At 42.0% G+C, this 24,185-nt stretch overlaps 1 protein-coding gene across 2 annotated transcripts in view; it reads right to left on the reverse strand.

The window, feature by feature from the left end:
• Positions 1 to 24,185, reverse strand: part of LOC139418797 (spermine oxidase-like) — a 69,701-nt gene that overhangs the window by 23,325 nt on the left and 22,191 nt on the right. Inside the window, exon 1 of one of the 2 annotated variants that reach the window (XM_071168507.1) lies at positions 5,653 to 5,791. The exons of the other annotated variant lie outside the window; for it this stretch is intronic. The gene's annotated coding sequence lies outside the window, so the exon portion shown is untranslated. Of the gene's footprint in view, positions 1 to 5,652; positions 5,792 to 24,185 lie in introns of those variants that run through there. 2 annotated transcript variants of the gene reach the window in all.

Raw genomic sequence — 24,185 nt, forward strand, 5'->3', positions numbered from 1 at the left:
CGGTTCAGTGAATCCATTACCGTCTATTTAGAACTGCAGCTGCGTCTGGGGTATGCTGCTCATCTGAGCTTCCTAAAGGTTTGCTGTCTACTGTTTCAGATGACACCATTTTGGTACACAAAGTGCAGGGGACGGATTCAAAACAAACCAATTTGAGTACACTTACTACCACCCAGACCAAAATGTGGATTATAAACTGGGTGGTTTCATCCCTGAATGCTGATTGGCTGAAAGACGTGGTATGTCAGACTGTATACAACGGGTATGACAAAACTTTTACTGCTCTAACGTTGGTAACCAGTTTATAATAGCAATAAGGCACGTCGGGTGTTTGTGGCATATTGCCAATATACCACGGCTAATGGCTTTATCCAGGCACTCCGCGTTGCCATGGTATAATGGCCATATACCACACCCCCTCGGTCCTTATTGCTTAATTATATCACATGCTGTTTAGAGACTATGGGAACTAATTCTCTTCACACTATGTACCGTGGGAAAGAGGTCTCTTCGAAACTGGTTTCAAACTAGTTGTGTTTCATAGGCTCGAATACAGTACACAGTGGCTGTGTTTACACAGGCAGCCCAGGTCTGATCTTTTTTTCACTAATTGGTCTTTGACTAATCAGATCAGCTCTGAAAAAGATCTGCTGTAAAAAGATCTGATGGGATTGGTCAAAAGACCAATTAGTGAAAAAAAGATGAGAACTGGGCTGACCAATTAGTGGGAAAAAGATAAGAATTGGGCTGCCTGTGTAAACGCAGCCTAAATAGCTCAGGAAAGTTAGACTCTGAAAGTTCAGGCACCAACTGCAGTGAGGATCATATTCAAAATGCTGTACAGACTATGGGAACTAATATAGTTCACAGTATATTGCAGAAAGGTTAGATACATTTCAAGCACAAACAGCAGTGATTGCAACACTTGGAAGTTCAGAACCTTCTTCCCAGCTGTGTTCACCTTTGACCTCACAGCTGTCTTCGTCACAAGACTAAGAGTGTTGAATAGTGGGAAATGATAATAGTAGCGCGCTGAGAAGGAAGCAAAACGTGTCTGGACAAGTCCTAGCTCGCTAGACCGTTCAATGAGTCTGAATAGGATTCCATTTGGGATGTATCCTCTTTCTGCATCCGTTTCATAGCCCTCAATGGTCAAAAGTAGTACAATTCTCTGTCTGCATCTATTTCTTCACATCCATTATGTCGGTGATGCCTTGACTGGAATATTCACACGATCCTGAAAAGTGCTAATCATACCTCAGTAAACTATCAACAAAAGTCACAGATGCCGAACGTCTAATATTTTTTTTTAAATAATCCTGTGAAATGACTTATTATTTCAGAATGGATTCCCATTTGAAATAGAAATGACGGTTTGTACGTATATAGACCATGTTTATTGCCTGATTTTATCCAGCGAACAGGACCAGCGTTGTGGACTGAATACCCAGGGACCTAGTCATACACAGTGGTACACTAACAAGGCCACTACACATTCTCCAAATTAATACGATTCTAGGAACAGAGGAATAGCCTTGTGGCCTTGAGGCATAGAACTGAACAACAACGGGGAGAAAACCCTCATCAGCAAGAATAGAGTGGCTACACACACATACTGTAACATCCCCCTCTTTGAGCAGGCAAAACTAGCTAGCTAAGTAAGTGAATCTCTCTCTCCCCCTCTCTCCTTCCCTCCCTTCCCCTACCCTCCCTTCCCATTTTGGCATAAATTAATTGTCTTTCTCTCTCTTTGAGTCAACTACTCACCACATTGTATGCACTGCAGTGCTAGCTAGATGTAGCTTATGCTTTCAGTAGTAGATTAATTATTTGATCCTTTGATTAGTTGGACATGTCAGTTCATGCTGCAAGAGCTCTCATAGGTTGGATGACGTCCTCCGGAAGTTGTCATAAATACTGTTTAAGTCTATTGGAGAGGGTGAAAACCATGAGCCTCCTAGGTTTTGTATTGAATTTAATGTACCCAGAGGAGGACGGAAGCTAGCTGTCCTCCGGCTACACCATGGTGCTACCCTACAGAGTGCTGTTGAGCCTACTGTAGACCTTCATTGCAAAACAGTGTTTTAATAAATTACTTGGTGACGTGTTTAGTTTAATCTAAAAAGGATAACGTTATAAATGTTTCACAATTTTTTATTTTATGAATTCACTGAGGAGGATGGTCCTCCCTTCCTCCTCTGAGGAGCCTCCACTGGTGCATACACACAATCAATCACTCACACACACACACACAGCAATAATACTCCCGATAATGACGATCCTAATTATGACAACATTCATCCATTTCTTTGGGCTAATAGGCATCCCCGGGTCACCTCACAACTGAAACGATGGTGGAGTTAAGAGTCGGCTGACTAAGTGCCTGCGGGCTGAGGAAAAATTCAAATGTATTTTTACTGCTCATGATTTGGTATTTTTCAATCCTTCCTTTTGTCACATATTAACCTATATTAACCTGTGTTATATTAATAATGATTTATGGGTGTGTACAGAGCTTTAGAGGTGAAATGTTAACACACACCAACACACACACTTATGCTTTTCCTATTTGTGGTGCAGCTTGTTTCATGGACCAAAAGAAAAAAAGTGGTTTTAATGTAATTGAATTGAGAGGTAATGGGGGATGAATTGGACCTCTTGCTAAGTTCAGGCAGACACATGTAAGATAAGCCACGAGCACACTGTGCACACCGCGGGCCTCCGTGAGGACACACAGCGGGGTGTGATGTCAGCACATCCTTTTTGTAGGTCACCGAGACATTTCCTGTCGAAGGACCCACAGTGGAGCTCGCTCAAGGAGCCCATGGGGCCCACAGCAGAGCAGCATCAACAGTTACAGGCCGATAAAGTAAAGGCGTCCCAGCCAAAACAGCTCGGGAAGAGTTTGTATCTTTTTTTGTTATTAGTGTTCAATCCGTGTTACGGATGCTTCTCATCAAGTGAGAGGAAATCCAGGGAAAAAAGATCAAGCAAACACCTTTCCCTGTTGTTCCTTCCCCATCCCCACAACACATCTAAACCGGGAAAAATACCCCTTCTCATCCGTAAGACCACAGTCACTCTATGGAGGCATGTAGCCTAGTGGTTAAGAGTGTTGGGCCAGCGCCGTGGACGTTAAAGGCAGCACCCCGCGCACCTCTCTGAGTCAGAGGTTGGGTTAAATATGGAAGACACATTTCGGTTGAACGCATTCAGTGTGCAACTGACTAGGTATCCCCTTTCCCAGAGGCTAGAAGGGCCTGTAACTATGTAATAAATGGGACACAGAGGGTTCCAAATAGTGCACTACTTAGGGGCCCTGGTCAAAAGTAGTGCACTGTATTGGAAATTGGGTGCCATTTGGGACAAACTGTTAGTGGGCCCTGGATTCCTTCAGGGATTCTGAAGGAAGATGGCCTTCCTTTCTGATTGTAATAACAGAAAAACCTGCTCATAATACATGCTTCTCCAAAGCTTTATTCCTGCATCCACATTTACTTGTGAAGCAATATGGGATTTTGTATGCAAGCACTACTATAAATCACCAGGTAGAATTACATAATACGCACATTCAGCCTTACTTTCTGAATCACCAGGAGAGTAAAAAGGTATTGAATGTCCCAGGATGGTGTATTTAGTGTATTGCATATACAGTAAAGCTGCCTAGTACTATTACAGTAATACTATGGTTTTACTACAAAACAGCAATAAGATTTGCAGAAAAAGGATCACAGAATTGGGCTGCTGTTACCCAGGAACACTCTCTGTCACACACACACACACACACACGTGCGCATGTACACACACACACACACACCTCTCTCTCCCTCCTCGGACCAAGACATAGAGCCACTGTGATTCCGTTATCCCTGGCTGGTTAACGCACTCGCCACATGTCACCACTCCTCTCTCCCCAGTCATGCCGCAGAATGCAGATTAATGGGGGCTGGACCCGGGGTGGGGAACTCTACAGCGTTTGACCTAGAAACGAGTAACCTAGCCTACATTTGACTGACATTGCTCGAGGTTGCTCTTTCCAGGGGCAGACCAGGGCATAAAAAGGGACTGTAGGGTTAAAAAGAAGTCTGCCTGTCATTTGTTGAGTTGTAAGGCCACCCCCTCCCTTTTCCTTCCAAATACCGGCCTTCCTAAAACACACACACACCCTTCCTCCATCCAACTCCTCACCGTCTGCACTTCAGTCCACTCCACAGCTGCTTTCATGCCATATCCGACAACCCTGGAACATCTCTGGTCTGGATCAAACCCCTAGAGCGCACTGCAGTGCTTGCTAGTGTGGCAACACGACGTCTCACTTCCTCAAGACCGCAAACATCAAAAAGGACAAGAGCGCTCGAGCCTTGGGATGCCCCGGGCCCCGTGCCAGACAGGCCCCAGAAATTCCACACCTCTCTCCCAGCTCCGGTGTTCCAGAGCTGGGACGCTAGGGCTAGGGGAGGGCCTCTGGCTGGCAGTGCTAGAACTGATGCTTGGGTGTTATCCATCCTGGAGCCGTATAAACAGGAGTGCGGTGCCCCTAGGACTAGAGTGGTAATGCCAAAGGTAAGCCGCAGTTAAAAGGGTACCGCCCCGCAAGGGGAACTGGTTGGAATGCGGTCAGGTGGTGCACAATGGACAGTAGTGCCTTTTAAAAACGTTGAAAACAAAGAGCGGTGATTCTGAATGGTGAAGATATGTGGATCCACCTGACGGCATTGAGTCCAGACAGATCATATTCTTTACTTTACATAACGATAAACCTTGACTTATTTTGTAGAACAAGGGCATTACACCTTCAGGCAATGTACATAGGCTGGTAATTATTCATGCATAAACTAGTGGAATTTCGCAAGAACAGCTGGAATTATTTTTTTCCCCATCTATTTTCTTATTCATTGGGTTACAGATAAGGGACTGGGATTGAATCGAATTACAATAACATTGTAAAACAAGTTAATTGAATAAAATGACTTTCCTTCCCATTCATATTCTATTCATATAATATGAAATAAAGAGAGGGATGAATGAATACAGGCAAGATAGAGACGGAAAGAGGGAGAAAATGCAATTGAAGTTCTCAAGTTTATTTTGCTGACCACAGAGAAAGTAGCGTTGAGTTCCAGACAGGCTACGCACGGCTGTGTGTATCTCATCCTCTGCCACGTAATAGTCAAAGTAGCAACACAGACCACCAGACCACAGTTCGAAACAAAGAAGAACGACTAGTTCGTCTTCTGTGAGATATCCTGATTCAATGGGGAGAAATATCTAGTCAAAACGGAATAGAAAATACACCAGAATACACATTTTACACAGAATTAAACTTAGGCTATAGCAATAATGTTTTGAACATCCAACAGCATCATTTTACAAAGCGATGTAAACAATCGAATTAGGATCATTTGCTTTATATTTTATTGGTTACCTATTTTTTGTAGCCTAATTCGGCACATAATTCAACACTAGGCATAAATACACTTGCCTACAACAAGTACACACCGTACCCTACTGTGACAGCTGCAGCTCAGCTGTTTACTTCTTTGCTATCCACAATGTTGATGAATATTATAACCATGACTGGACTGCGACGAATGGCGTTTTACATGTTTTACCTTCTAGGAAACAAGCTTGATTTCAGGAGGCGCTCATTACCTGACTCCGTTAGTCTTCAGTTTTAAACGTGAGAATTCTCCTCTTCTCCTTTGTGTTTTCCTCGTACCCGGCTCCGCTTTGTATTTATATGTGCCTTGAAACCAGAAGCAGCCAGTTCCCTGTTGCCGCTGCCTCCCCGCTTAAAGGAGCAGTACAATCAAAAACGTGATTTACCCAACATTTCCACAATATGAGATCGAAATAACATTCTGAAATTGGGGAAATTGTGAAAATGCACTTTTAGTTTAAGAGCTTTTGGAGAGAAAACAACGCCTAGAATTTCAGTCTGTTCAGGTGGGATGGAGTTTTGGTCCTTGCTAATCAGTATCCTTGGGACTTCCCTTCCACAATTGAAGTTGACATTAACAATGGTTACTGTAAGGGTTAAGATTAGGGTTGGGTAAGGGTTATGGTTAAGGTATGGGTTAAGGTTAAGGTTAAGGTTAAGGTTAGGGTACGGATGTCCCAAGGATCCAGAATAGCACTGATCATGTTTTTTTTGCCTAAACCATGACATCACAATCTGATTATTCTGACCAATCACCAGTCATCTTTTATTGGCATAATATGTATCCCCTTTGAAGTGGTATGAGGGTATGCTCTAGTCTAGACAATCCTGTCCACCAATCAGGACTGTGTATGTAACTATATTTGCAACTGTATTTTTTCTTTTTGTTTGTTTAACATTTATTTAACTAGGCAAGTCAGTTAAGAACAAATTCTTATTTACAATGACGGCCTAGGAACAGTGGGTTAACTGTCTTGTTCAGGGGCAGAACGACAGATTTTTACCTTGTCAGCTCGGGATTCAATCTAGCAACCTTTCGGTTACTGGCCTACGCCAAAACAGCCACACGATCAGACTGAGCATTTCAACGGCAATTGAAATATATTTTGAGTTATTTTCATAAAATTTGACACACACGGTGATTTATTAGACATACAGTGATGATTAAAAAATAAAAAATAAAAAAGACCGCATTGGCTCTTAATTAATATGAGCAACCCTGACTTGCCCAACCAGCACTGCCTGAGGTGAGTGCCCATAATGGCTAACTGAGAAAGGATCATTTGTAGACACCACAAACTGCAACTGTATATTGGCCAACAGTGGAGCTATTCATGTGTCAGACACCTGCTTGTCGAACATCTCATTCCAAAATCATGGGCATTAATATTATTATTATTCCCCCTTTTGCTGCTATAACAGCCTCCACGCTTCTGGGAAGGATTTCCACTAGATGTTGGAACATTGATGCAGGGACTTTCATTCAGCCAATACAAGAGTATTAGTGAGGTCGGGCACAGATATTTGTCGATTAGGCCTGGCTCACAGTCGGCATTCCAATTCATCCCAAAGGTGTTCGATGGGGTTAAGGTCAGTGCTCCGTGCACACCAGTCAAGTTCTTCCACACCAAACTCGACAAATCATTTCTGTATGAACCTCGCTTTGTGCATGGGGTCATTGTCATGCTGAAACAGGAAAGGGCCTTCCCCAAACTGTTATCACAAAGTTGGAAGCACAGAATCGTCTAGAACATCATTGTATATCGTAAAGTTAAGATTTCCCTTCACTGGAACTAAGGGGCCTAGCCCGAACCATGAAAAACAACCCCAGACCATTATTCCTCCTCCAACAAACTTTATTTAACTAGGCAATTCAGTTAAGAACAAATTGTTATTTACAATGACGGCCTAGGAGTTAGTTGCTTGTTCAGGGGCAGAACGACAGATTTTTACCTTGTCAGCTGGGGGATTTGATCTAGCAACCTTTCGGTTACCCAAACCCAAGATCATAACTCCAGAGAACGCATGCCTTTAGACTGCTCCATATTCCAAGCTTTTAGCCGCAAAGTGTAGTGTAGTTGTGTAGTTCCTTGAGAGCTGTCACGGTGTCAGCTTAGGGGGGAATATACACAGCAGTGACTGAAGAAAATCCTCTCGGGTGGTAATGAGGTCAGCATTTGATGGTGAGGTATTCCAGATTGGTAGAACAAAAGGACTTGCGTTTCTGTGTGTTACCAAAATCACACCGTGAGTAGTTAATCATGAAACAGACACCTCCAACTTTCTTTTCCCAGAGAGTTCTTTCTTCCTGTCCGTGCGATGGACGAAGTACACCGCTGGCTGAATCGAAGGGGACAATATATCCGGAGAGAGCCATTATTCCATAAAACAAAGTGTGTTACAGTCCCTGATATCTCGCTGGAAGGAGATCCTCAACCCGAGCGTCTGCTTTTTGGTTCAGGCCCCGGGATGAATGGAACTGCCTTGGAGTGTAGGTAATAATGCAAGAAACATTCTGAGCAAGTAATGTAAGAAATAACACAAAAAAACGAAACAATTTCATAATGAATAATGCAACGTTGGCTAGGAGCTAGAAACAGGGTGGCCATGTCTGCCGACGCCATCCTGTGTGTGTAAACAGGAAATCCGGAATCCATCCAGTATTTCAGGAAACATGGGAATTTTGGGAAAGTTACTGGAATTTTTCAACCCTAGTTGGGGTCAATTCATTTTCCCTTCAGTCAATTCAGGAGGAAAACTGAAATTCCTATTCCATGTTTTTCTTATAGAGAAGCATTGTGGAATATTGGAATTGGATTTTCAGTTTACTTCTTGAACTGCATTGAAAAGGAATTGATAATAACCAAATGCTTTTGTAGATATCCTATAACGACAACCATTGTAGCACGGTGTACTGTTGAAATATGTGTTCTCAGTGTGTTCAGCATTCATCATGGCCAAACTATAAACAGTCTGTCCCTACAAAGAGGTCTTTGTCCGAGTTTGTCTGAGGATAAGAGTTGGCAGTTGGCAAAAGCAAAGCCCTTTCAGTGCCTATCCATCCATCATTGGGTGTTCCAGGGGGCCGGGAACTAATCTGCCTTTTGTTTCCAAAGGGACAATAATAGCTCATGGACAGTCCTGCAATCAGTTAAACCTTTTAGTATTAGTTGATTAAAGAGTATCTTCAACCCTCCCATCAGAGAGCACTAGACTAGAAGATAGAGGGGGTGTGAGGACAGCTTCACTCCCCTACGTATCTATTTGGTGAAGCAAAAATATGTAGATTTGGCTCTACAATCAAGCCTTTTTGGATTTTAGATTGAATGTTTCATATGAATGTTTCAATGTCGCCTTTTATTTCAGGGTTTTTCCACACATATCTGTTTTGCCATTTAAAGAAATGAAAGCACTTTATGTATCTAGTCCTCCCATTTGAAGAACTCATTTTTTCCATAACTATTTGGACAAATGCATGAAGTAGTATGGGTCCCATACTCCTAGTATGCAATGATTACATCAAACTTATATGATGTATTTGCATTTTTTGGGGGTTGTGTTTCAGATTATGTTTTGCACAGTAATAACTGAATGGTGAATAATGTATTGTGTCATTTTGGAGTCACTTTTATTGTAAATAAGAGTAGATTATTTTTTCTGAACACTTCACTTCTGAACACTTCACTACATTAATTATGGATAATCATGAATTAATCCTGAATAAGGGTGAGTGAGAAAGTTACAGAGGAACAAAGATCATACCCCCCCTCAAAAAATGCTTACCTCCCCCATGTCTTGGGGGTATGGTCTTTGTTCCTCTGTAACTTTCTCACTCATCATTATTCACAATTCATTCATTCACTACATGCAATCATGTTAGCATTCACATGAATGTAAAAGTGTTCCCGAAACATATTCTATTCTTATTTACAATAAAAATGACTCCAAAAGACTTATGACACATTCAATTGTGGAGGACAACGTGCTTTCATTTCTAAACGGTAAAACAGATATGTATGAAAATACTCTCAAATAAAGGTGACGTTCTGTACTGTCGCCTCATATGAAACATTTTCTCTCAAATCCAAAACGTTCTCGCCTCACTGTCCAGATAAATACAGTACATAGGGGGAGTGTACATATCTGCCTGCTTTCTTAGTGGTCCAACACCTGTTTTAAATGAGTGGCCTCTGTGTTACAGGGTCTTCTACATGAGCATCGCTGGAAACCAGTCATTTTGTGTACACAACTTTCCACGGGAACCCCTCAGGCAGTAGGGGGAGGTGTTTGTTTTGGTGTGCCCTGTGCATACTGACCCTTTAACATCTCTAAAGACCACTGGTTTTCTCTGTAGGTTCCTGGAAACAGCCCTTAGCGGTGGTATGTTGACCATATACCACAAACCCTCAAAGTGCCTTATTGCTTTTATAAAACGGATTACCAATATATTCAACCAATGAATTGCATATTTTGATTTCAATATAGTCAATTCAGGATTAAACCTGACATTCCTATTCCACTGTTTTGTTATAAAGAAGAATTGTAGAAAATGTGGAATTAGATTTTTTGATTACTTCTTGAATTTACCAAATTAAAAGGAATTGTCCCCAACGCTAATCGCTGATAATAATAAACCAATGCTTTTGAAGATTTCCTAAACTGACAACTATTGTAGCACAGTGCAGTGTGTGTGTGTGTGTGTGTGTGTATAACTATACTTGTGGGAACCAGAAGTCCCCACATCAATAGTAAACCGATTGTTGTTGTTTTTATCATAGAATGGAGCCATTTTGAATTGAAGGGGTAGTATTCATCACAGGTATGACAGTTGAGCTCCTTTGTGTTCATATTGAAAAGAAGCACATGCAGACAGGCTGACTATGACCAGAGGGGAAAAAAAATGTTGTTTTTCGATTTGGAAAGAAGATTTTGAACATTGAAAACTATAAAGGGACTTGGAAAGTGTTACAGTCGTTCACGTGCCGTATCACTCTCTTTTCCTCTTTCTTGCTGTATTTTCCTTTTTCTTCCTTTCTTTTCCTCTTTCTTCCTCTTCTTCAATCTTTTTCCCACTCTGTTGATTTCTCTCTCATCATGGCCTCTGATTATGAAGATGTTTCAGCCACCGAGCAGAAGCTAACGACTCTTCTCCTACAGCTTTTTGTCTTGTTAAAATGTGATCTATTGTCATTCTGTGTTCATCTGTTAGTCTGTCTGCGCAAACAGCAGAGATCAGAACATTGGCGTTGAAACAGTCAACCATCTCCCACAGAAATAGCTGTGTATAGCTGCATATGTAATTGTGTTTGTTGAAGTGAATTTGTACAGCTTGTAACAAACAGGGATCACTATTAGACAAGAACATTGAAATGTTTGGGATGAAAATGAATGATTTGAACCTGTTTTGTTCGGATGACATTTGTCAGAACACTGGATGCATTCAGAGGGACAATTTCATTTCAAAAGGGTACAATCTGTGACAATTTAATACTTCTTCAAATGTAATGTGACAGCCTAGTGTGCTATTATCAAACGAGCCGATTCGTTTCTGAAGAAAGAAAGCAATTGAATTGATGATTTTTTTTTTTTAAACAAAGGCTTCAATAAAAAATTATATTCTTGAAAATTGACTCAATGTTGGTGGACGGATGCCATTTTTATTTCTATTGGTGTTTTCGTAAGGGGCTGAAGGGGGACTGTACTATCTATCCCCTTGTCTGTGTACCAATAGACCAAAAGAAATTAACGAGAAATCACATTCACACAATGTGGTCAGAAATGCTGTTTCTTGAACAAAGTCTGCACAGGTATTGTAGGTTCACTCTGTCTCAAAAGCCCTGTGTCGGAACACTTAGCCCCATATATGGCTCCATTTGATTGGTCGGCCACTGAGTTTCCTTAAAAGAGTGTGTACATGCACTGGGTTTTGTAAAGGTCAGTGTGTTTCATGGGGTAGTAGAGGAGGAAAGGGAACAACATGACGAACACATGACAAGTCTCCTGTAGATCTGGAGGAAGAAAGGGGAAGTGGGCAGTGGTAACAGGGGGCCCAGATTGTCAAACAAGGCTGATAGAGGAGAGTGCAAAAGCTGTGCTTTTTAACACACACACACACACACACACACACACACACACACACACACACACACACACACACACACACACACACACACACACACACAAAGATAAAGGGGAAATCTAAATTATTTGGTTTATTCAGGGTCATGTGATAAAAGCAGACTCTCTGGTCAGGCTTTAGAAGGAAACACTAGAGGATTTACTTGTATATTCCAGACATTCAGACTTTCACACAGCTTTCATTTTCATGCCTGTACTTATGCCCCAAACATAGTGTCATATTTATAGCCATAAACCATGCCAGTTTTAAAATATTCTTGTTTCACATCACCAAAACTAGACTGATTTCCTTATTACCCACCCTTGTGCTATAATGTTGCTAAAGTTAATAGTTAGGAACATAATCACACTTAAGTTGCCATTCCTTTAACCAGTATAATTGACTTAAATACCATTTTAGGAGCCAAAGATATCCTGAAATAAGTTTTTCCCCCATTCCACTGAAATGATTGAAATTCTCACAGCATCTAAGTAAAAATATAATATATGCCACTTAGCAGACGCTTTTATCCAATAGCAACCATACATTTTACATATGGGTGGAACGAACATACTACCCTGGTGTTACAAGCACCATGCTCTACCAACTGAGCTACAAAGGACCTTTGAAACTCTTCCCTTTTCTGTGGTAAAACTTTCTGTTAGAGAGTCAATCTGCGATTGCAAGTCAATGTTTTATTTATTTTAATGTTACAGTATATAACCAGGGACTCTTGAAGAATGTAACTTACGAATGCTTCATGAGCTTAGTCCAACTGTCATACCCCATCAGAACCTAAAATAGAAGCTTTTTTACTCCAATGTGTATAAACAATATCATTGTAAACAAACACTGTATAGCCTCAAAACATGGTTAAAACTATACATTTCATCTCATGGATGGTCAGTCCTTGCATCCATAGCTCCATGAATTTGAGAGAGGTTACATTTCCACTCATATGTTCACCAAATCAGTGGTGGGGTGTCCGAATCGTTATAGTTTAAACTAAAAGAGGCCACTTTAAGTGAAACGCCAGATAGTCTTTTGACTCTGATGTGACTCTGGTTCACATTTGGAACTGGAGTTCCAAGTCTAGGAAAATAACATGTGGAGCTGTTGCTTATCTCTTGTAGATACAGTACTTGTAGATTATGTGAGAATAGGAAGATAGGAGGATAACGGCATGTGAGTAACTAGGACATCATGCTCCTGCATTTAAATAGTGAAGCACAGTGAAGGAAAACGTTGCTGTTCCATCACACCACATCAGCAGGAGAGCACATTGTCATATCTACATTTTTCCATGGTCTGTTTAAAGGGACACTTCATCACTTTTGAACCTCATTACTTCCAGCACCAAACCAGTGGCTACCTATTTATATACAGTCTAGTTCCAGTTTTATTTGTCACCTGCACAAGTAGAGTGAAATGTTTAACTTGCAAGTCCTACCCAACAATGCAGTATTCAATATCCAAAAAGTATAACTAATAAGAAAAAATAAATAAAAAAACATGAGTAATAAGAAAGAAGAAAGGAAGCTACAGTATATACAGGGTCAGTACCAGCACCAAATGTACAATGTGCAGGGATACTGGAGTATTGAGGTAGATATGTAGGCATAGATTAGGAGAAAGTGACTGGTAGCAGGATAAATAAAAATAACAATAATAATACTAGTAAATAGTATGGCAGCAGCGTAAGTGGTGGGTGGGTGTGTGCAGATGTTATTGCAGGTGTAGCAAAATGCTTGTGTTTCTAGCTCCACCAGTGCAGTAATATCTAACAAGTAATATCTAACAATTTCACAATACACACAATACACACAAATCTAAAGTAAAGGAATGGGATTACAGTTTTTTTTGGATTGCTTACACACTACAATTAAAAGTAGTACACTATTAGCGAAACCTTACACTCAAGAAGCAAAACATCAGCCCATATTTGCACAACTATAAACACATTGTCAACCTCACACTTGTTGCAAAACTCTACACACAGTGATTTGCAAAACACTAAACACACTTACAGTTTTTTCCAACTGCTTACACACAAAATCTTTTCATGTCACACAGTTTTTGAAACCTCTCACTCAAAGTGCAAAACTACACACCAAATATCCAAAACCATAAACTATTTCTCAGCCTTTGACTCAGTTATCAATTGCATAAAACACTTTTTTCAAAACACTACACACAATTCTCTACCTAAAACACACAAATCTAACAGGAAGTGACTTGCTTTCCTTTTCCAAACACAACCAATCAAAATGCTACAATTATTCATCAGGTCACACACACTCCTCACATGTGCAAACACTAATAGCTTAACTGATCACTTACCAATCACTGCTTTACTGTAGTATAGGCCTATAAATAGGTCAAAGGTCAGATTACCTGTTTTGAACAATGGATGCCAACAATGGACAGAGAGCAAGAGGAGTAGGAGGGAGAGGAAGAGGAAGAGGAGGACAGGGGCAAAGAAGAGAAGGAAGGAGAGCCATCTATGATGAGATTAGTGCAACACTTGTTGATCATGTGATCAACCACGGTTTGACCATGAGAGAGGCTGGACTGAGAGTCCAGCCCAACTTGAGTCGATTTACAGTGGCGTCCATAATTCGAACCTTCAGAAATGAGAACAGGTATGCAACTATAGCCATCCATTTACTGCACTGCAATGAATGAATGAGGTTGGTTATCATGCTGTACTACATTTTTTTGTACATTGTTTACAGTTCCTATGCTGAACACATACTGTGTTTGAATTCTGTACAGAGTGGAAAGGCAAAGACATATTGGAGGACGAGAACGCTTGTTTACGTATGTACAAGAAACTGTCATTATAAATATGGTTTTGGCCAACAATGCAATTAGGATTCGGGAGATAAGAGAGCATATCTTGAATAACGACACCATATTTAACAACATCAATGCTGTAAGCCTGTTGACCATACAACGCATGCCCCAACGGCACCGAGTGACGATGAAACAACTTTACAAGGTGCCATTTGAGAGATACTCTGACAGAGTCAAGAATATGCGACATGACTTTGTAGAGGTATGTATGCAACACTACTTCCAGTACTTCAGACATACCATATCTACTCATCTGTATATCCTTTTGTCTGTTACAGAGAGTATTGGAGCTGGATGCCCATGTAATTCGCCATGAATTTATTTATGTGGATGAGGTTGGCTTCAACCTCACCAAAACCAGGCGCCGCGGAAGATATGTAATAGGACAGAGGGCAATTACCAATGTCCCTGGACAGCGTGGGGATAATATAACTGTGTGCTGCCGTCACTCAAAACGGGGTTCTCCATCACAATGCCACACTGGGTCCGTACAACGCCGGCCATATGCTCACTTTTCTGGATGCAATTTACACAATGCTTGTCCCTGATCCAGATCAGGAGCCTGCTAGATTTGTCGTTTTTATGGGACAATGTTAGTTTTCACCGGGCTGTTCTGGTCCAAAACTGGTTTGCCACCCATCCACAATTTGTAGTTTTGTACCTACCCCCATATTCACCTTTTCTAAATTCCATGGAGGAATTCTTCTCAGCCTGGCGCTGGAAAGTGTATGATCGTCAACCCTATGCCCGCATGCCGCTTCTCCAGGCAATGGAGGACGCATGTGGGGACATAGAGGTTGCCTCTGTCCAAGGTTGGATACGCCATGCTAGGAGATACTTCCCTCGATGTTTGGCAAGAGAAAACGTATCTTGTGATGTGGACAAAGTATTGTGGCCAGACCCAGGCCGGAAAAGAGATGAAGCGTAACTTAGCACTGGTGACTGCCCCCCCCCCACCCCCCCACCCCCACCAATTCCTGGACTACCCCCCCGGGACCCCACACACACAATTGTGTCCTTTACTGTATTCTAAAGAATTTACTTTTGGTTTACATATGTTTATAGTTTTGTTGTATGCTACTGTATACAGCAGTAATGTTTGGCCTAATAAATATATTTTGTTTCTACATTGCATTGGTGTTTACAGTGTACTTGTTACCCCTCTCAGCAGATTACTTTCACTGTAGAACATTGCATTGAAATGTAGATATAAGCCTATGAAATACCAAAGAGCTTTAGATTTAGAACAACAGTGTTTACATGGTATATCCAAAAATGTACTATTATGAAAGCGGTGTTTGCCATTTGATGCAAATGCTTCATTCCAACATGTGTTTATGGCATTTTGAATGCAGTGTTACATTTTGAAGGAGATGTGAGGCATTTTGCATTTTGTGTGTGCAGTTTTGGGAATTGTGTGTAGAGTTTTGAAGAAAAGGAGACAGTTTTGAAAACGTGTGTAAGCAGTTGGAAAAAACTTTAAAATGGCCAGTGATTTCAAGTCTATGTATATAGGGCAGTAGCCTCTAATGTGCTAGTGGTGTCTATTTAACAGTCTGATGGCCTTGAGATAGAAGTTAGTGTGTGTGTGTGTGTGTGTGTGTGTGTGTGTGTGTGTGTGTGTGTGTGTGTGTGTGTGTGTGTGTGTGTGTGTGTGTGTGCGCGCGCAAGAGTCTCAGTGTCATTGAACAGCAGCATAGTGGTAGTAATATATCTAATCAATAATAATTTTAGCAGCAGAGTAGGTGTGAGGGGGAGCAGAAGTTGTTCGCCATTCAACAGTCTTATGGCCAGGGGATAGAAGCTGTTTAGGAGTCTGTTGATCTGAGCCTTGATGCACCGGTACCACCTGCCGGCATGGAGAACAGTCCATGTCTCGGTGGCTGGAGTCCAATTTTTTGGGCTTTTCTCACACACCGCCTGGCGTGTTCATCCTGGATGGCTGGGAGCTCACACCCAGTGATGTGCTGTGCCGTCCGCACCCCCCTCTGTAGGGTCTTCCAGTCAAAAGTGGTGCAGTTGCCATAACAGACAGTGATGCAACCAGATGGTGCAGCTGTAAAAGTTCTGAAGGATGAGGGGCCATGCCAATTCGTTTCATCCTCCTGAGGGAGAAGATGCGCTGCCGTGCCTTCTTCACTACTGTGCTGGTGTGAGAGGACCGTGTGGACACTGAGGAACTTGAAGCTCTTGACCCTCTCCACTGCAGCCCTGTCTATGTGGATGGGGGTGTGCACTCACCCCTGTTTCCTGCAACCATGATCAACTCCTTGGTATTGCTGATGTTGAGGGAGAGGTTGTTGTCTTGGCACCACACTGCCAGGTCTCTGACCTCCTCCCTGTAGGCTCATCGCCGTTGGTTATCAGACCTACCACCGTTGTGTCATCAGCAAACTTGATGATGGAGTTGGCGCTGTGCGTGGCCACACAGTCATGGAAGTACAGGGAGTATAGGGAGGGGCAGAGTACACACCCCTGGGGGGCTCCCATGTTGGCGGATGTGTTGTTGCATACTCTTACCACCTGAGGCAGTCAGGAAGTCCAGGATCCAATTACAGAGGGAGGTGTTCAGTCCCAGTACTATTGTCTGTGGATCTGTTTGATGTGTGCCATGGCCTGCCTCTGAAAGCACTTCATTATTACAGATGTGAGTCCTACATGTTGGTAGTCATAGTGTCAGGATGACTTAGAGATTTGGGGAACAGGAGTGATGGTAGTCAGACTGAAACGTGGGGATTACAGACTGAAGACGCCTGCAAGCTGGTCTGCATGTGCCTTGAGGATATGCCCTGGAATATCATCTGGCCCTGCGGCCTTACGTGTTGACCCGTTTAATAGCCTTACTCACATCAGCCCCAAATAGAGAGCTCACCCAGTCTTACCTGGCAAAATAAGGGTTAAATACATTTTTAAAATCCTCCAGATCAGTGGGGGCCCTCATGCAGGGCTCTGTGTTGTTTTTGACGTGCATAAGTGTGCATAAAGGTTATTAGTTCATCTAGTAGAGAGGCATCATTGGGCAGATCACGGCTTCCTTTGTAGTCAGTAATGTACTGTATCCCCTGTCACATGTGTTGAGCTTCGGAGCCGGTATAATAGGATTCCAGCTTGTTCCGATGCTGTGTTTTTGCCTGTTTGATTGCTCAGCAGAGGTTGTAGAGAGACTTCTTGTACATGTTTGTGTCCTCAACTATAGCCTTGGGGTTACCTGTGATAGCCCTGTGAGTGGTAGCTCTGTCCTTTAGCACCCCTAGTGGTGAAGGAGAAATGTTGATAGAAATTGGACATCACATGTCTTACTGACTCGGAATTAAAATAACCGGCAATAAGAAAAGGAGCTTCCGGGTGCATGGTTTCCTGCTTGTTTATAGCATTGTACAGTTTGTCATGTGCCAACTTGTTGTTGTTGTAGTCCTGAGTTGGAATATATACAGCAGTCACGATAACAGATTAAAACTCTCATGGGAGGTATAAAGGTTGGCATTTGCCCAGATATTCCAAAACAAGTGAACAAGTAGAGACTTCCACTGCACTAAAGTCTGCACACCATTTGATGTTGATAAAGAGACAACCCCTCCCATTCTGGATTTCTCTGAATCTGATGTTCTGTCCTCTCATTGAATGGAGAATCCATCAAAGTTTGATAGCCATATGGGCTATCTTGTACGAAAACCGTGTTTCAGAAAAATGTAGAATATTGCAGTTACGAGAGACCCGTTGATAGCAAATCCACGATTGGAGGTCATCCATCTTACTATCAAGTGACTACTTTCGATGGAGGGAAGTGGTAGCTGGTTCTTCATCTTGAAGAAAAAATACACCCAAAACCACTCATTCCTATAATTAACAGTGTTAAATAACACTAATATCTGATATAATTATTTTTTTGTGAACAAATGTTTCATTGTGTAATTATAATAAGGTTACTAGCAAAATATGTTGCAGTTCAAGTAGACTACAAAACTCACAATGCAATGTTCTCTCTATGGGCTGGCTAGCTAACTAGCTAGCTAAGAAGCTAGCTAGCAAACGTAGCTCCACACAATATTACCAAAGTGAATATCAGCATGTGTGTTAGCTGTAAAATCACCTAAACAAATTGCACTGTCAATTTAGGAGTCTACAATTAAAGAGATGTTCAACCTGTAGATCAATGTGCCTCGCAGAGTGGAGTCTGACATTTGTAACGGCCATGCAACAGCACCATTTTCTTTTCACCTTTATTTAACCAGGCAAGTCAGTTAAGAACAAATTCTTATTTTCAATGACGGCCTGGGAACAGTGGGTTAACTGCCTGTTCAGGGGCAGAACGACAGATTTGTACCTTTTCAGTTCGGGGGTTTGAACTCGCAACCTTCCAGTTACTAGTCCAACGCTCTAACCACTAGGCTACTCTGCCGCCCCAACTTGAGAGAAATGTGGTGGACCCTCTGTTATATTACACATCTCTCGAGGTAGGAATATTGCAAATATATGATCAATGGTTAATTTTAGAGAAGAAAACTAGTATTGAAATCTGACATGTATGATATACATGTTCACGATCTAAAAGTCACATTCCTATAAACCTCAAGTCTAGTGATAGCTTTATCGAAATGCTACGTCATGCCGGCCAACTTTTCTGCCTGCTTGAAGGACAATATCTCAGATACACATGAAAACAATATAACATCATTAATTGGTGAATCTTTCCTTTAAGGCCCCGCACAGAATGTACAATATTAGCTGTCTTATGACACAATTTCTCCGTCCCAGACAAAATATCCACGTTGTGGGCAAATTTTTAGCTCGTAAATGAATGTTGGTCTTCTTGGTTCGTTCAGTGTCTGCCGATTAAGTACCACCACGTGCAGTCGTACGGTCAGACAAAGTTCTGTTAGTATCTGAAATTTGGAGGCTTTATTGTGTAGTGTGGCTGGTGTTATGGTGACAATCCTGGTGACTGACCAATAGGAACATGCACAAAATGAAGTCAGATTAATATAATACTTTGATTTAAAAGTTTACATGCATTGCAAGAATAATTATTTCCCTAACAATCTTGTTTACATGACATCTTAAATTAGACTACCTGATGGGATTTGTAGCCTTGCAAGCTAATCGCAGAATGTGACGACAGAACTGAAGCAAATCATACAATCTGGCCAGGTTGACTTCAATATTTTAATTTGGTAACATTTCACAGTGTGGGAAGGCATTTAGTCTCACCAGGACACCTGTACTCCTGCCTCTTTTTCGACAACGTTTCCTCTTGGGTATCCCAAAGATTTGGTCGGAGGTACACAAAGAGCCCAGGGCAGATCAAATTAAATACAATTTTATTTCTCACATGCACCAAATACAACCTTACCGTGAAATGCTTACAAGCCCTTAACCAACAATGCAGTTTTAAGAAAATAGAGTTAAAAAGATATTAACTAAATAAACACAAGTTAAAAAAAATATGCATGGATATTAAACAGCGTGTAGCAGCAGTGTAAAAACAGTCCGGGTGGCCATTTGATTAATTGTCCAGCAGTCTTATGGCTTGGGGGTAGCCTTTTGGACCTAGACTTGGCGCTCCGGTACCGCTTTCCATGTGGTAGCAGAGAGAACGGTCTATGACTTGGGTGACTGGAGTCTTTGACCATTTTTTTGGGCCTTCTTCTGACACCGCCTAGTATATAGGTCCTGGATGGCAGGAAGCTTGGCCGCAGTGATGTACTTGGCCGTACACACTACCACCTGTGGTGCCTTATGTTTGGATGCTGAGCAGTTGCAATACCAGGCGGTGATGCAACTGGTCAGGATGCTTTAGATGGTGCAGCTGTCAAATCTTTTGAGGATCTAAGGACCCGTGCCAAATCTTTTCAGTCTCCTGAGGGGGAAAAGGTGTTGTCGTGCCCTCGTCATGACTTTCTTGGCATGTTTGTACCATGATAGTTTGTTGGTGATGTGGAGACCAAGGACCTTGAAACTCTCGACCCACTCCACTACAGCCCCGTCGATGTGAATGGGGGTGTGTTCGGCCCTCCTTTTCTTGTAGTCCACGATCATCTCCTTTGTCTTGCTCACGTTGAGGGAGAGGATGTTGTCCTGGCATCACACTGCCAGGTCTCTGACCTCCTCCCTATAGGCTGTCTCAGCGTTGTCGGTGATCAGGCCTACCACCGTTGTGTTGTCAGCAAACTTAATGATGGTGTTGGAGTCGTGCTTGGCCACGCAGTCGGGGATGAACAGGGAGTACAGGAGCATAGGTGTTCCTTTTGTCCATGTGGAGTGCGATTGAGATTGCATCATCTGTGGATCTGTTTGTGAGGTATAAGATTGGGTCTACGGTTGGAGTGGGTCTCGGGTTTCAGGGATAATGGTGTTGATGTGAGCCATGACCAGCCATCCAGAACATCTGGTGCTCTCATGCATGCTTCAGTGTTGTTTGCCTTGAAGCGAGCATAAAAGGCATTTAGCCCATCAGGTAGGCTTGCATAACTGGGCAGCTTGCGGCTGGGTCAGAGCCTGTGTAGTAGGATTCAATCTTAGTCCTGTATTGGCGCTTTGCCTATTTGATGTTTTGTCTGATGGCATAGTGGGATTTCTTATAAGCATCCGGATTAGTGTCCCGCTCGTTGAAAGCGGCAGCTCTAGCCTTTAGCTCGGTGTGGATGTTGCCTGTAAACCATGGCTTCTGGTTGGTATATGTACGTACAGTTACTTTCGGGACAATGCCGTTGATGCACTTATTGATGAAGCCGGTGGCTGAGGTGGTATACTCCTAAATGCCATTGGATGAATCCTGGAACATATTCCATTCTGTGCTAGCAAAACAGTCCTCTAGCATATCATTTTGTCCTCTGGTTGCACATGTGACATTCTGTTAGAAAGGAGGTAAAACAGATTTAAATTTGCCCATTATCAAAGTGCCCGGCCACTAGGAGCGCCGCATCTGGATGAGCATTTACTTGTTTGCTTATGGCCTTATACTCCTCGGCAGATGAGTCGAAGTCAAAGTTGAAGCCTGAATTGAGGTCTGTAACTGCCGATCTGATGTTCAAAAGTGTTTTCGATCATAGGAAATTATAGAGTATACATTTCGTGCAAAAAAGATAAACGCCAAAAGAATCGTAAGATAGCAAAGTGGAGTCAGAGCACGCAAGACAGCAGCCATACAGTATGGCGCCAACTTATTAAAATAACCTACTATATACACACTACTGGGTCTACAAATGGGAAAATAGCATTCTATATTCAGCTTTCTACATTACCCCAAAAGAGTGTTGAAGTATCACTTTAAGATGGTTGGAAAATAATGTTTATTAGTTACTATTAGTTACATCTCCACCCCGCTGATTCTCAACACTGGGGCCTCACAAGGGTGCGTCCTCAGCCCTCTCCTGTACTCCCTGTTCACCCACGACTGCGTGGCCATGCACACCTCCAACTCATCAAGTTTGCAGACGACACTACAGTGGTAGGCTTGAATACCAACAACGACGAGACGGCCTACAGGGAGGAGGTGAGGGCCCTCGGAGTGTGGTGTCAGGAAAATAACCTCACACTCAACGTCAACAAAACAAAGGAGATGATTGTGGACTTCAGGAAACAGCAGAGGGAGCACCCTCCTATCCACATCGACGGGACAGTAGTGGAGAGGGTAGAAAGTTATAAGTTCCTCGGCTTACACATCACGGACAAACTGAAATGGTCCAACCACACAGACAGCATGGGGAAGAGGCTGAAGAAATTTGGCTTGTCACCAAAAACACTTACAAACTTTTACAGATGCACAATCGAGAGCATCCTGTCGGGCTGTATCACTGCCTGGTATGGCAACTGCTCCGCCCATAACCGTAAGGATCTTCAGAGGGTAGTGAGGTCTGCACAACGCATCACCGGGGGTAAACTACCTGCCCTCCAGGACACCTACACCACCCGATGTCACAGGAAGGCCAAAAAGATCATCAAGGACAACAACCACCAGAGTCACTGCCTGTTCACCCCGTTATCATCCAGAAGGCGAGGTCAGTACAGGTGCATCAAAGCAGGGACCGAGAGACTGAAACACAGCTTCTATCTCAAGGCCATCAGACTGTTAAACAGTCATCACTAACATTGAGTGGCTGCTGCTATCACGCCCTGACCTTAGTTATCTTTGTTTTCTTTATCGTTTTGGTTAGGTCAGGGTGTGACTAGATTGGGTATGTTAGTTTTTGAATTGTCTAGGGGGTTTTGTATTTCTAGGGTTTTTTGAAAGTCTAGGTATTTGTATGTCTATGGTGGCCTGAATTGGTTCCCAATCAGAGGCAGGTGTTTATCGTTGTCTCTGATTGGGGACCATATTTAGGTAGCCATATTCCCTTGGGTATTTTGTGGGTTCTTATTTTATGTTTAGTTGCCTTTCTGCACTATCCATATTAGCTTCACATATCGTTTTGCTATTTTGTTAGTTTGTTCAGTGTTTCGTTCTTTAATAAAAGAAGAATGTATGCATACCACGCTGCACCTTGGTCTCCTCCTTACGACGAACGTGACAGCTGCCAACATACTTACTCAACTCCAGCCACTGGAAAAATGTATGTAATAAATGGATCACTTACCATTTTAAACAATGCCACTTCATATAATGTTTACATACCCTACATTAATCATCTTATATGTATATGCTGTACTCTATACCATCTACTGCATCTTGCCTATGCCATTCTTTACCATCATTCATTCATATATTTTTTATGTACATATTCTTATTCATTCCTTTACACTTGTGTGTGTATATGGGAATTGTTAGGTGAGATTACTCGTTGGATATTACTGAATTGTCGGAACTAGAAGCACAAGCATTTCGCTACGCTCACATTAACATCTGCTAACCATGTGTATGTGACTAGTAAAAATTATTTTATTTTAAATCTAAATAATTTTACCTCATGGCAAAGTCTGAAATTGCATTGAAATTCCAAGGAGATATTTATTGGGAAACATAATGCCAAGAACAGTATACTGTAGTATAATTGAAAGATAAGGTTTTTTATGAAGGCTCTATCACGCTATAATACCGAGCTATGTAGTACACTGTCTTAATGTCCAGTCATGCGTGTTACAACTATTTGATTGCTGAGGGGGACTGACTGTCCTACACTTGATGCATCATATACAGTGCCTTGCGAAAGTATTCGGCCCCCTTGAACTTTGCGACCTTTTGCCACATTTCAGACTTCAAACATAAAGATATAAAACTGTATTTTTTGTGAAGAATAAACAACAAGTGGGACACAATCATGAAGTGGAACGACATTTATTGGATATTTCAAACTTTTTTTACAAATCAAAAACTGAAAAATTGGGCGTGCAAAATTATTCAGCCCCTTTACTTTCAGTGCAGCAAACTCTCTCCAGAAGTTCAGTGAGGATCTCTGAATGATCCAATGTTGACCTAAATGACTAATGATGATAAATACAATCCACCTGTGTGTAATCAAGTCTCCGTATAAATGCACCTGCACTGTAATAGTCTCAGAGGTCCGTTTAATGCGCAGAGAGCATCATGAAGAACAAGGAACACACCAGGCAGGTCCGAGATACTGTTGTGAAGAAGTTTAAAGTCGGATTTGGATACAAAAAGATTTCACAAACTTTAAACATCCCAAGGAGCACTGTGCAAGCGATAATATTGAAATGGAAGGAGTATCAGACCACTGCAAATCTACCAAGACCTGGCCGTCCCTCTAAACTTTCAGCTCATACAAGGAGAAAACTGATCAGAGATGCAGCCAAGAGGCCCATGATCACTCTGGA

Source organism: Oncorhynchus clarkii, chromosome 10 (genome assembly GCF_045791955.1).
Source record: "Oncorhynchus clarkii lewisi isolate Uvic-CL-2024 chromosome 10, UVic_Ocla_1.0, whole genome shotgun sequence".
Lineage (NCBI taxonomy): Eukaryota > Metazoa > Chordata > Actinopteri > Salmoniformes > Salmonidae > Oncorhynchus > Oncorhynchus clarkii.